Source organism: Hoplias malabaricus, chromosome 5 (genome assembly GCF_029633855.1).
Source record: "Hoplias malabaricus isolate fHopMal1 chromosome 5, fHopMal1.hap1, whole genome shotgun sequence".
Taxonomy (NCBI): Eukaryota; Metazoa; Chordata; class Actinopteri; order Characiformes; family Erythrinidae; genus Hoplias; species Hoplias malabaricus.
This window is the reverse complement of record NC_089804.1, coordinates 21,615,841-21,630,645: the sequence shown is the minus strand read 5'-3', so window position 1 is coordinate 21,630,645 and position 14,805 is coordinate 21,615,841.

Genomic DNA, 14,805 nt, shown 5'->3' with positions numbered 1-14,805 from the left:
TTGTTGTATGTGTCCTGAGAGCATCTCAGTGGAGGACCGAGCTCTTTGAACTGCTGCCTCACAGTTCTCTCATCCTTCGCTTGAAATGAAACGCAGCAGACCCCAGGGCCTGAGCGCATGAAGCTTGAAATCGGATCCAGTATCAGTTTCCTCTCCTTCTGACCATGACCTTACTGATCCTGGATCAGAACCCGTAGCCTGAGCCATGAGAAAACAGACCTGGGTCTAAAAACACAGTCATGATCGTCGTTATCCTTACGGATGATATATAAGGTGTTTGTAAAGAAGGAATGTGTGAGGATGATTAATACTGTGAGTGTGTGTGTGTGTGAGACTTGGGCCAATGATTCTAGGACTCCAGACCCACCACAACACTGAACAGGTCATAGCATCCTCTGAAATGAATGAATGAATGAATGAATGAATGAATGAACTTGTCCGGGTTCTGTAGTGTCTACCCAAAACAAACAAAGCAGAGGCAAGGGGGAACAGCCGTGGCTAAGGCTGCCCACCGCTGCTGGCATGCATGCTCACTGCCCCCTAGTGTTCACTAGAGTGTGTGTAAATGTGTGTTTTATGGCACGGATTGGGTTAAAAGCGAAGAACAAATTCCTCACAGTGGCCAATAAAGAGACTCTAAGTTTCTCACTGTTCTTGTTACTACACCGTCCCAATGAGCGCAGTCACTTCCCTGTCCCCTGACTCTTGATGACATCACCGTGCACCAGTGGGCGGGGCTCTGTTTCACCACCCCCTCCCACGGCCTTGATCTGAGCTTCACGTCTTGGTGAAGAAGCTGCTTGCACACGTTTGTCTTCTCTTTGCCCCTGGAATCCACTGCCTCTGAAGCTGTTCTGTCTCTAGACGATCTAGACCCTGCTGAAGATGGCCGCTGTCAGCGAGCTGTTAATGGAGGCCAGGGCGCACTGCAGCTGTTGGTTCCCGTCCATGGTGAGACAGTGTTGAATTGCTAATGGCGTGGCAGTGTGCTCTGAGAGAAGCTAGAGTTTCCTCCCTCTGCACTATCTATCTGTCCTTCTGAAAATAAGCCTCAGACTATCTGATTTGGCCAAAATCAATAGCTAAATCTTTTTTTTTCCCCTCCTCTGTGAGCCGAGAGGAAGAACTTTCAGCTCCTCGCGGCCCATATGCTCCAGGAAATGTTGATTCACGGGAGATTACACAGAGCTACAAGGCCTCAGTGATGCTTCTCATTGATGGAAGATGTTAAAGTAACTTCAAGCAAATGGACGGACATTAAACGGAAGATCATTACACGGATGAGATGCATATGAAATTAAAATGTAGAGACAAGACGTCTGCGTTTCATCTTGCGAACGAGTAGCGGCTCCCCGCGGACTGCGGCGTGCAGATAACACCCAGCGATTTGTTTACTGAGGGTTTTACAGGGGCTTTGCTCATGAAGTGCCAGCGAAACATTTTCCCTTGATAAGAGCATATGGAAATGGCTTAGAGGGAAGTTCCACAAACAGCACAAAGCCAGCGCAGGCCCACTGATAAATTGCTGACAAATAGGACTAAACATAGCAACAAAATGGCGACCGCTGAACGTCTAATCAGGATTTCACACCTGTTTTAATCCCACACGTTGCTTTCATGTTTGCAGTCCGACTGTGCGTTAAGATTTTGTGCCTTTGCTACAGGAAAGAGCTTGTGGAGAACTGACAGGTGGAAGGATAAGCTTTGCATGCTTCATTCCCACAGAGCCAGCTCCTTACAGTCAGCTTTCTTGGTGTTTTTCAAGGCTATTTGCCACACATTACAAAATGCCTCACATTATTTGCAAAGGTTCATGGACTGCCTTCTCCAAGAGGTAGAAGAGGTCCCGTGTAATAACGGCCCAGTGTTTATCCCAGATATGCTGTATTACTGATGCATGGATGCTGTGAACCGATATGAGCTCCACTCTTAGGCTCCCAGCCTCTGGCACATTTAAAATTCAGCCGTTTCCGAGACCTGGTGGGAAAAGAAAGATGATCAGGTGCTGACATCATGCTCTGAGCGAAGCAGTGGCAGGGCGCTATGGGAGTATAATGTAGCTGAATCTCTTCCCCTCTGACTGTGGGTGTGGAGGGGCAGGAGGCACTCATTCCAACCTTGCAGATGCTCCTCAGATACTGCTGATAAGGAAAGAGGACGTATTTAAAGCTTGTGACCCTAGGACTAGGCAGTCATCCTTCAGGAGTTTGGCTTGAGGATGTTTTAACCGCTAACAACAGATCTGGATGAGTGTCTTTTAGTCTTTGAGAACGTGACCTTCTGAGCTAGGAGTCTGTGATCCACAACAATGGATCTGCGAGGAATCTTTAGACCTTGGGAATAAGATGGTTTCCTAAATTAGGTGTTTTTTGTGGTCAGTTCTTTTGTTTGTCGCTTGTTGTGGAATAGCCTCGGACTCTATCTAACCTTTCTCAGCTTATGCCAGACGTCATTTTCATTTTTATTTTCAGGACTAACCTGTTCCTGAGATACTCTTCTACATGGTCTGATCCTGTGGACCTCACGGCGATATCTTCCGAGCTATACCCAACTTTGGCAAACTAGCATTCCTCAAATCTGGACAATCCCTCTGGAATTTCCTCCCAACAGAATTGTCCATTACCTTCCATCATGGTGCGAATCACTTGCACCATCTCCTTCTCGACAGACGATGACTCTGCCAGCGGATCTTACAAAGACAGCTTCGAGGACCACTACAAACGGGTGGTGCGGACGGGAGAGGGTGAACCGGGACGATACAAGGAAGAGAGTGGTTGTGATGAGGCTGAGCTTTACGAAGAGGCGGAAGAAGAGGAGCTACCCGACATCAGCCTGGCAGCCTTCTTCGGCGGATGTTCCCTCCACGGAGCCAACCATATTTTTGTGGAGGAAAAGACATTTGGCATCCGGCAAGGTCTCTGGGCTCTGTGCTTCCTGATGGCCCTCTCCCTCTTCCTGCTTCAGGTGGGTGACCGTGTGGTCTACTACCTTCAGTATGACCACGTCACCATTCTGGACGAGCGCAATGCCAACAGCATGACCTTCCCCACCATCACCATCTGCAATTACAACACCTTCCGCCGATCACAGCTCAGCTACAGTGACCTGCTCTTCATGGGACCTCTCCTGGGTTATGAAGACAACATGGCCCCTGGGATTCCTCTTGCCCCTGAGCCTGATCGTCAAGGGGGTCGATTCAGCCTTGCCGAGTTCTTCAACAGGACGCGGCACCGGATGGAGGACATGCTGCTGGAGTGCAACTTTGCTGGGAAAGAGTGTGGCCCCGAGAACTGGAGAGAGGTACAGTGACATCCACCACAGAATCAAGGGTAAAGTGTGAACGATGAGTAAAGCTCAATCAATAAAGACAGGTGACTTAATTGCAGACTTTGATTTGATAGAAGAGATCAAGTGCAGAATCTGGAAGCAGCTATTATGAAGCAAATAGTCATTTATTTCACGTTGAGTGTTTCTCGATGAGGAAAGGCAGGTCCCTGTGATTAAACCCGGGTTTGTTGTGATTGATAATCATACGCTTCGGCACTTTACTGATGGCAATCGTTCTCCTCATAGCTCTTCAAAGTGTTCTTAATTACCGAGTCATTTCTGAGAGCACTCTACAATAACCAGCAGCCACAATAATCAATGCTGTTTCTGCACGGGGCCAGATAAGCAACAGCTCGCAATTACACTCCACGAGAGGCCTGCAATCTTCCAGCCGTGTTTATTCCTAATGTCTCTGTAGGAACCTGAGTACTGAGATGTTTACAGCAGTCAGAATCAGGAGGTATGACTTTTATTATTTTTCCAGCATGGTTTCTGCTTCTTTCATAGGACAAGTGCGCATTAGAATTCAGCGTCTCTCCAGCATTCGGTCAAATCTCCACAGTTTCAGGGAGCATTAGAATTTCACGTGGAGTTTTAATGGAGAAATGCTACCTTACAAAAATAATTAAAATAATATTTTTAATTAATTTTACTGGGTAAACTTAAGTAGAACTGAAATATATTTCCCAGCTATACTGTATGAAGTAAATATGGTAATATCAATGGACAGTACATGTAAGTGCACTATTTATTGGGACATTCTTCTTGGGATTAAATTTGACCATTTTTTTAATGTATAATATATATTAAAGTACTGTAAATTGTAGGTGTAATAGTATAACGTTTGAGTGCGCACCTACATTACATCTAAGTTTTATTACGTACTACAACTCTTCTAAAACTAAACTAGTACGTAGGTATACTTTACTAGTCTTCTACTTCTAGCCCACTTATAAATGTAATGGATTATAATATGAATTACGCTTGTTACAATACTCTCAAACCAACCTGGGATGAAAAAAAAAAACATGAGAGAGAACACACCACACTCCTCACAGACAGTCACCCGGAGGAAACCGACGCAGACACAGGGAGAACACACCACACTCCTCACAGACAGTCACCCGGACGAAACCCACACAGACACAGGGAGAACACACCACACTCCTCACAGACAGTCACCCGGAGGAAACCCACGCAGACACAGGGAGACCACACCACACTCCTCACAGACAGTCACCCGGAGGAATCCCACGCAGACACAGGGAGAACACACCACACTCCTCACAGACAGTCACGCGGAGGAAACTCACGCAGACACAGGGAGAACACACCACACTCCTCACAGACAGTCACCCGGAGGAAACCCACGCAGACACAGAGAGAACACACCACACTCCTCACAGACCTTCACCCAGAGGAATATATATATATATTTTTAATAATAAATAAAAATTCCCAGTAAACTTAACTTGTGTATGAATGAGGCGTGAATATTTGATGAACCTAAACCTAACCCTAAACTTACCCTGAAGATTACCCTGCGGAGTCCAGAAAGGTTTAGTAGGTGTGGCCTTTTAGTAATTTATTTATGTTTCAGACATAAAATGCTGCACATACCTTGGAAGAATATTGTTGATAAAATCAGCCAAATGTTGATCTGTTTGTGTGTTCAGTTCCACCCCTGTACTTTTAGCTATTACTCCACAAACTACAAGCTAAATAACCTTCAACTTTATAAGATAAGAATACTTAATTATGCGTATTTCAAGTATACTCCAAATAAACGTAGACATTTCTGTGTACTTCTCAGTGTAAGTCAAGTGTACTTCACTATAACTGTGTTTATTATATCACTGTTCACATAAAAGGTCAACTAAAAGCATGCTCACTTTTTTTCCCTATGTTAAAAGAAGTTTACTAAAAACACACTCAAATAAACGTCTTTTCTGTAAAGGACTCCTCAACACTGGTGTCCTCTGTTGTAGCTTATCTCTAAACTTCGCATGCGCTCTCCTTGTGTGTTCCCTCCTGTGAACCCCCTGCTGAGATCTGAATTACTAAGTGCTTCTCTGTGTGGTGAAGAGTGTGGAAGTGTTTGCTGATTGAAGAATAGGTTTGCACTTTATGAGGAGAGCTGCCTGGTGGTAGGTAAGTGTTTTTGTGGGGGTGTGTGTGCTGGGGGTTAAGAAACAGCCTGCTACAGACTTTCGCGTTCTCGAATAAGAGTTTAGTGCTTCTTTAAAAGGTCATTTAGATGATGGATAAACACAGACTCTTACACAGCTACAGCTCTTGATCCTCTGCCCGGCTTCTGTAATCCCGATGTAGAGGTGCAGCCGCTTGCCTGAAAGCCTCATTATGTATCACCTTGCCCCTCTATCCGCTTACTTGGTCAATCGATGATGTGTGTTTATCTGTGCTAATCATGTTATTGGCATCAGCAAGAGCAGGACAAGCAAAATAGAGGTATACTACAGCGCTCCTTACCTAATTAGCAGACGCTAAGCGCATTATGACTTCTGCTGGCAGCTGATGGCGCAAGTGAGCAGCTATTGATCGCCGGTGGAGATGTTTAGCAAAACTCCAGGTCTGATCAATAGAGGGCTAGACCATGCCAAGCAGTCGGGGGCTCAGATTACCGTTCCGGGGCAGAATTGGAGAAGCCCACATCCGCAAGGTCCATTAGACGTGGCTTGTGTTTCACTGCCCAAAGATGGGCTCCTGTTTTGCCTCATAAGAGCCGCAATAGACTTTCACTTTAATCTGCTTACTGTTTAAAGTGCTGAATGAAAAGGCAACTAATGTAGGGTCAGGTGGTGTGAGACTGGACATTCTCAATAGGGGGTCAATGGAAATCACATTTGTAACCTTTTTCCAGCCTGTACCGTCCTCTCACTCTCTCTACTGAACTCTCGCTCTATCCAGACATTCATTGCACAATCTGTTTTCAATTATGGCACCCTTTAAAAGTATGCACACTTTAAAGTCACGCCAATCGAAATTAATAATAATAAAAAAAGACACTAAAAAACCTCACTCTTGACATGACACTCTGTATTACAGTCGGTGGAGGGTGCTCTGTCGGTCTGTGTGAGCCTCATATCTGTGAGCGCAAAGTCGAGTGAAGGGTTTGCGGTGCTGTGCAGTTCAGCGAAGCACAGCCCAACAGTGCACACCAACATGTTTTGACAATAAACACCCATTTCTGAGAGAGCTCATTTCAGTAACTGGTGTTGGAGGAACAGAATATGTAGACAATAAGTGAAATAAGATGGTTCTACCCTGTTTAGAAGCACTTGGGGTTCAGCACACCACAGCAGATGGTTTCCCAGTGAACTGAGGCACACACATTTAGAGATAAAGCCTCATACCTGTGAGCACTGAAGGGTATTTTGCCTGAATTCATCTTACTTCCTCTCTCTTTTAACCCAAACTCAATGCTAACCTCATAATTGCGGTGGGTTACTGGGCTTGTTTTCTGAGTGTGACATCAGCAGTCAGTGCCCCTTCCCCGTGGCTCTCTTAGATACCGTAGAACTGGATTTATTCGGGCCCAACCGCTGCTTTAATTCTGGGCACGTTACTGTTCTGCCATAGCTGCATTTTTTAAGATGAAGTTTCGTAACCCTCGTTTTTATTTTCATGTCAGCAAGGTCAACATATATTTGACAGCACCTTTGACGAAGCCATCCCAAGGGCCATCAAAGAGAAGGGCTGCCCTTGTGAACGGACCACACAGGGTGAACAATCAACCTAAATTCCCCAACATTCCACCACTGTTTCATATTAAAAACAGTTACTACATCTATAACAGAGCCATTTTACAGATTTTACCACAACAGTTTTCCACCGAATGCATGGGTAAATTGTACATATTCTAATATCAGAAAACACAGGGGCTGCAGATGGACACGGGGTTTGGATTCTAGCTTCTTGTTCTCTATTACTTTCAGAGAAACCCGCTCACACACACCACACACAATCTTGATGATGTTTATGTGATCTTCTAAACACATGACTTTCCACAACAGCTTTGGATGCATATTGCAGCAAAACATCCTTTACTTTGAGCGATCTCAGCCAGATCTGCGCTGTTTAATTAATATCCCCAAGGCCGATAGGTCCCCCCGGAGCTGACAGCAGCACGCATCAAATATTAACAAGGCTCTGAAGCAGAAATCCATTGGACCAGTTTCCCCCAGTTTTCCCTGCAGAGGTCACTTTACTGCTCTCGGCTTCCTTCAGACAGCTCCACTCCAGAAAGCAGAGGCTCTGACAGGACTCAAGCAGGGTATGGTATGGGGTCTGTTCTTGTTCATTTCATAAAGCATTGGCTGTCAATGTCAAGGAATCTCAATCTTGAGTCTCTGAAGGTTGCGTGTCAGGGTTTGTCAGAGGGCGAGCCATTCCCTCGCTTAAGGGCAAGGCCTCCCTGTTTCTCCTGGTTAGAGTTTCCCTTCACTCAATGCTCTTACCTTTTGTGTTTTGAGTTTTATGAGCTTGTAAGAGTCCAGAGGGCGGGGTCAGTGGCAGCACAAGACCATGTGTCACTATTTAGATAAAAGTGATGGTGTCTTCAACAGCAAACTCAACTGTATTTTGGCCACACACCAAGCAGCTGGTGTCGACTGTTTGTGTTCCAGCAACTAGAAATGTTTTGATAAATTAATATTTGATCTCAGGTTTCGTCTCCAAACTCAGCTCAGACTGCATTTGATCATTTTGCACCCGAGGGCATAGAGCTCCAGTGTGTCATGGCTTTACAGTGGCCTTCAGCTGGGCTTGGTTAGAAATAGCCTCTGAGCACTAGATGGAGCCACATCCCTGGCTGTGGAGGCTGCAGGGGCTCTGATTGGCTCTAAAGCACAGACTGAATTCTCTTTAAATGAAAGAGCATTGCATTTCGCTCTCCCAAAAAAACCCACAGCACGTTTTCTCCCACAGAGGACTGTCCTCAAAGCAGACGGCAAGCATCAAACGCTGCAGGACACATCACAGCCTCGGTACGAGTGCTTTCTTTCAGCTCTGAACACAAAGGCAGTAAAACTGGGCCAGTTGAATGGGTTGAATGGCAATGTCCAGCTAATCAGAAGAAGAAGAAGTGTGAGGATGAAAGGCCTTAATGGTTTTGTGAGGAATATTTTTGATAAATGTGTGTGTGTGGGTGCATGTGTGTGTGTGTGTGGGGGGGGGGGGGGGGGGGTGGGGGGTGCGGACAGAAACACGGGATAAGATGAGCCGTTCTTCTGACGTCAGGTGCAGATACTTTAGGATAGCCCCGCCCCCTCGTCTGAATCTGTCCAATCACAGCGCTGGACTATGTGAGAGCCACAAAGACACAACGAATGCGGAGAAATAAGAGCACTGAGTAAAAACGGAGAAGAAATGGAACTGATTTAGTGCGGTAATGACCCTATCACACGGCGAGATTGAGTCACATGACTTAGTGGCTGTTGTTCCACCAACCCCGGGTCCAAACAAGGGCAGGCGGAGGCTGTTGTTTCTTGATGATAAATGTGAGCCATTATCTCTAAGACTATCAGCAATCACACAGCGCCACTGTGTCCTTGCGGAGACGAGGGACGATGCCGTAGGTTCGTCTTGTTTTCAGGAGCTAATCAGACCCGTAACCAGCCGCCGAAGCAGAAAACATTCATTTACATCGACGTCTTCATTAATTCAGCATTTGCCTGCTGCATATTCGCTGTAATGGCTTAACGACGTGTAATGTGAGCGCGAGAGGAAATCCCGTCATTTCTGCCCAATTAAGGGTGAGGAAGATGTATGGATCGGCCCTGACACCTCAGCCACGCAGCAACGCCACTTAGCAGCGGCTAATTGACTCCGTAATTAATCACTAATGGCTTCTTAATGTTTTTCATCTCCACTGTAGACTGCAGTGTTTGGCACTGAATGATCTGCGGTTTTCCAAACACCGTTTTAAGTGAGGGGTTAAAAGTGAGGGGTTTTGCTGGTTGTAGGAGCAGGACACTGAGGATCCAGGGGCTGGACTGTAGGACTGTGGCTGCTCTATTGGACCAGAGCATTGTGTTGAACCAGCCGTGGAGAACAGTGGAGGTGTGGGATCAGAGTTTAGATTTTAACAGAAGAAAGTATATGGACGAATAAACCTCTGTCCTCCGCACTTCACAGACTGGGTCTGAGTAAAACACACACATACACACACACACACACACACACACACACACACACGTGTGCACGCATACACACACATGTAAACACAAACACACACACACGCATACACACACATGTAAACACATACACACAAATAAATGCACACATTAACGCACAAAACCACACACACACACATGTTCACGCATACACACACATGTAAACACATATGCACACATAAACACACACATTAACACACAAAACCACACACAAACAAATGTAAATACACATACATAAACACACACACACATGCATACACACACACACATACCCACACATAAACACACACATTAACACACAAAACCACACACACACACACACACACAGATAAATACACATTAATGCACAAAACCACACACACACATGCACACACACACACATGCCCACACATAAACACACACATTAACACACAAAACCACACACACACACACACAGATAAATACACATTAATGCACAAAACCACACACACACATGCACACACACACACATACCTACACATAAATACACACATAAACACACACATTAACACACAAAACCACACACAAACATATGTAAATACACACACAAAACCACACACACACACACAAATACACACATTAACACACAAAAACACACACACACATACACACAGATAAATACACATTAATGCACAAAACCACACATACACACACACATGCATGCATACACACACATGTAAACACACACATAAATACACACATTAACACACATAACCACACACACACATTAACACACATAACCACACACACACATTAACGCACAAAACCACACACACCCACACACACATACATACACACACACATAAATACACACGTTAACACACAAAACCACACACACACACACACATACACGTAAACACGCATACATAAACACACATGTTAACACACAAAACCACACACACATATATATAAACACACACACACACCCACACAAACACACACATTATCGCACAAAACCACACACACAAATGTAAACACGCATACATAAACACACATGTTAACACATAGAATCACACACACACACAAAACCACACACACATATATAAACACAAAGATACACACACTCAAATATACACATAAACACACAAACACACATAAACACACACACACACACACACAGTTGTGTGTCTCTGTAGATTTCAAACACTCAGAGCCTGCCTCGTTAACCCCCGTCTGTCTGACAGCTTCCTGCCAATGAGCAGCTCCTCTCCTCCCTCTGATCTGCCTCCCCCCGCCTCGCCTCGCCTCGCCTCACTGCCTCTCTGTTTACTCAGACACACCAGCGCAGACCCACAGCACACCGAGGAGGAGAAGAGAGAGGGGAGAGAATGTAGAGGTGGAGAAGGGAGCAGACAGATGAGAGCGAAGGCAGAAAGAGTGAGAGACAGAGAGAAACAAGACAGTGGGAGTGAGTAGAAGAGCCACGTATGGAAATGAATTACAGTGTTATTGCTACCGTCATTATATTCTCAGAAAGAAAATATATTCTAGAATTTTACATTTGCACGAGGACAGAGAGGGGGGGGGGGGGGGGGGGAGTGAATGAAAGAGAATGAGAGAGAAGGGGAAAGAGAGAGAGGGAGGGAGGGAATGGGAAAATAGCTAACGATAGAATATTAATTAAGATAAGGGAGAGAAAGTGTCCCTGTTTCCGAAGAGTGAAGGAGAGAAGGACCTGGGGAGTTTGGAGTGAGGAGTTACGAGGTCCTCTGCGCTGATCTGGGGTCAGGGTTTAAGGACTGTGCTGAGCTGTAAATTGTTAAGACTTGTTTGGCCTTTCGCCGCGGTGTTCGACGAAGCTCAAGGTGAAAGACGAGCCCGGGTGTGGTGTGTACTTCGTATTGTTTCCGCAGAGTGAAATGTCACACCCATATTTCCATCCCCTCAATCAGAAGCGGCCGTTCGGATTGGTCAGATAATAATGACAACACTGAGCTTTAACGGGCGGCATTTACACTGGCCGCTTTATTGGAAACCCTGGCGCTAAGGGACCATGCTCAGTGCTATGTGTGGGTTAGGGAGGAGCAAAGCTCCCATCCTTGTCTGTGGCTCAGCACTGCAGAAACTGCACTATGTAAAAGTTGGAGGAGGGTAGGAAACCACACCCTGCCCAAGACTTGATTTAAGGGCAGTGCTGTACGTTCTGCAACTGTAGGGGGAGCCCAGGAGCAAAAAAAAAAACTAATCTGACCAAGTGTTGCTTTAATAAATTGGGTGCAGACGGAGCAGACACCGTGGGCTTGGAGGTGAGTAAGAGTGGGACGGGGGATGATGAATGGATGAAGATGATGATGATGATGATGGATGGTTTGGACCGCAGCAGCGCTGTAAAGGTCAGTCTGAATCATTTCTGCGGCTGATGGACAGAGAATCTGTGAAGGGAGATCACTGCAGCAGGACGTTTATAGTCTCCCTGACGTGACGGACTGAGGGGGTTAGAGCTGAGACACTAGAGCTCCTTCTGAATTGTGTTTAAGGAAAGTCCACTCCAAAGGCTCCTGGTGAACAGACGTGAGTTCATACATTAGTCAGTTTCTCCCACTGGTGATAGTCATTCATTCATGTGTTCATCTACTGTAAACACTTCATATTGATCCGGGTCACGGTGGGTCAACAGTCTACACAGTCTCACACACACACACACACACACACACACACACCTGTGGACAGTGTCACACACTCACCCAGTCACACACACACACGCCTGTAGACAGTGTCACACACTCACCCAGTCACACACACACACACCCAGTCACACACACACCTGTGGACGGACAGTGTCACACACTCACCCAGTCACACACACCTCTGGACAGCGTCACACACTCACCCAGTCTCTCACACACACACACACACACCTGTGAACAGTGTCAAACACTCACCTAGTCACAAACACACATACCCAGTCACACACACACCTGTGGACGGACAGTGTCACACACTCACCCAGTCACACACACCTCTGGACAGCGTCACACACACACCCAGTCTCTCACACACACACATACACACACACACACACCTGTGGACAGTGTCACACACTCACGCAGTCACACACACACACTCACCCACTCTCTCACACCACAGCAGACAGCCCCCTAAAGGGAGAATCCTCCAGGACCCTGAGACTTCATCTGTAGCTCCACCGTGACTTTTTTATTTTATTTCTACATTAAGCAGATTATTATAATCAGATGAATATATGAGCGCTGCCTCTCTTCACAGCGAGTGCTGTGTGTGTGCAGACACTGTCTCAGCGAGCGCAGGGACGCTGCGAGGACAGCAGCAGCAGACAGGGACATGATCCTAGAGGAAAGTGTCGAGACAGGGCTGAGAGTCTGAGAGACATTCATCACATGTGTCTTCTGCAGCTGTCCCGGCCTGTATCACCCAGGACAGATTAGCCCAGCTCCAGTCTGCCTCCGGCAGACGCTCTTTCTTCTTCTCCACTCTCTCACTCGCTCCCTCCCTCCATCCCTTACTCTCTCATTCACCACTGTCTCTCACTCTGTCTCCATTCCTCTTCTCCCCCTCGCTCCAGCTCATTAGCACTGGCTCCTTCCTCTATCTCCTTCTCCTCATCCCTTCTTCTGTTCCTCGTCACTGACAGAGGACCCTTCTGTTCTTCCACTCATCCGCGCTTCCCCCAAAGCTTCCACATGCTTCTTTCTTCTTCCTTCTTTGTCCGTCGACTTCTCGAAAGTTAGGAATCTGTGTTTTTACAAATCCTTTACCACAGCATCGCTGTTACTATGGTTACGAGGTAAAAACAGACACCATTAACATATAACAACGGAGTATTCTAAATAAACACTTCTTCAAATCCAAGTTTATTATATATCAATAAGATTAATATAAAAGGAGTGTCATCTCTGACATTGCCTCTGCTGGTCATAGCATGAAAAAACATTACTTTGTGAATCTGGAGCCCACCAACCCACACACTGCGAAACAAGACCATCCAGGCAGTTTCCTGTGCGTGGCATAAATCTGAAAACAAGGGATAAAACGAGTTGTTCTGATTCCGCTCCGCTTCTGACGTCAAGTGCGATGGCTTTAGAATTGCCCCGCCCCCTCAAACAAGTCTGTCCAATCACAGCGCTTGACCCACGTTTATGTGAGAGCACAAAGACGAGGTTAAACTCAGCAAAACAGACTCAACGAGCGCGGAGAAATAAGAGCACTGAGTAAAAAGGGAGAAGAAAGAAAACAGAGTGAAAACGGCTAAAAACCAGAGCTTCTGCTCCTCGCTCCTCACTGCTGTGCGCTCGGGGTCGGGGTGAACAGCGAGCGGCTCATTATCATTTAAAGGAACAGGGCGTTCTGAACAGGGCTGTTTACACAGGGGGAGAACACTGCTGTGGGGTTTGGACTTTAACTGTTCCCTGAGTCGACTGAATGAAGATCAGTGGAGAGGGGGTTTGTGTTAGGGATTTTAAATATTGATGGCTACAGAAGTAGGGAATATATCTGTGTTCGCACTGTTGCCATGGCGATCAGTCACTAAGCAACACATCATCAGACAAAGAAACAAATCCACATGAGAAAACAAAGTCATTTAAGTACGAGACCGAACTGATTTATGCATTCAAGTATGAACTGCCTTTGACTCGGTGTCCGGAGCTCTGTAGACCTCCTTTAAAAAGAGTGAACCCTGCTCCTGGGTGTTCCTAATAAAGTGGACAGAGAGTTTTCAGCTTGTCAGAGCCTCTCCTTCACATATCCTTGTGGTGCTGTTTACACAAGTAAGAAGAAACCATCTTGTGTAGCTCCAGCTTCGCCAACAGCTGCTTCCCCCTGGAGCCGGGAGTTTGGTGCAACAACAAAAGCTGTGTGAAAGGAGAGGTTCAGACGCTCGGAGAGTTGTGACACTCGAGTTGTGAGACTGAAGCTAGACTCGCGAGACCGGAGCCGACTCGGGATGTTCTCAGAAACTCAGCGGAGAGATCGACTCGGGAATAACAACGAGGCACTGGCTCCCAAACCCCTCTCTGAGGACACCAGCTTCCTTTGGCAAAGTCAACACACTTCTGTCTTTATTAACGAACTCTCGGCAGCTGCAGTTATAGCTATTAAAGGTGCCCTATGGGGTTTTATTTTATATTTAATCAAGTACAGATAAACTGTAATAATATGAAGAGCACTAATCAGTGACAGGCCCCTCGTACCTGGCTCTGGACCCACTGGACCCTGAACTGGATAAGGAGTTACAGACAATGAATGAGTGAATGACTCAGTGACGGCATCAGCTCCTGAAAAAAACCTG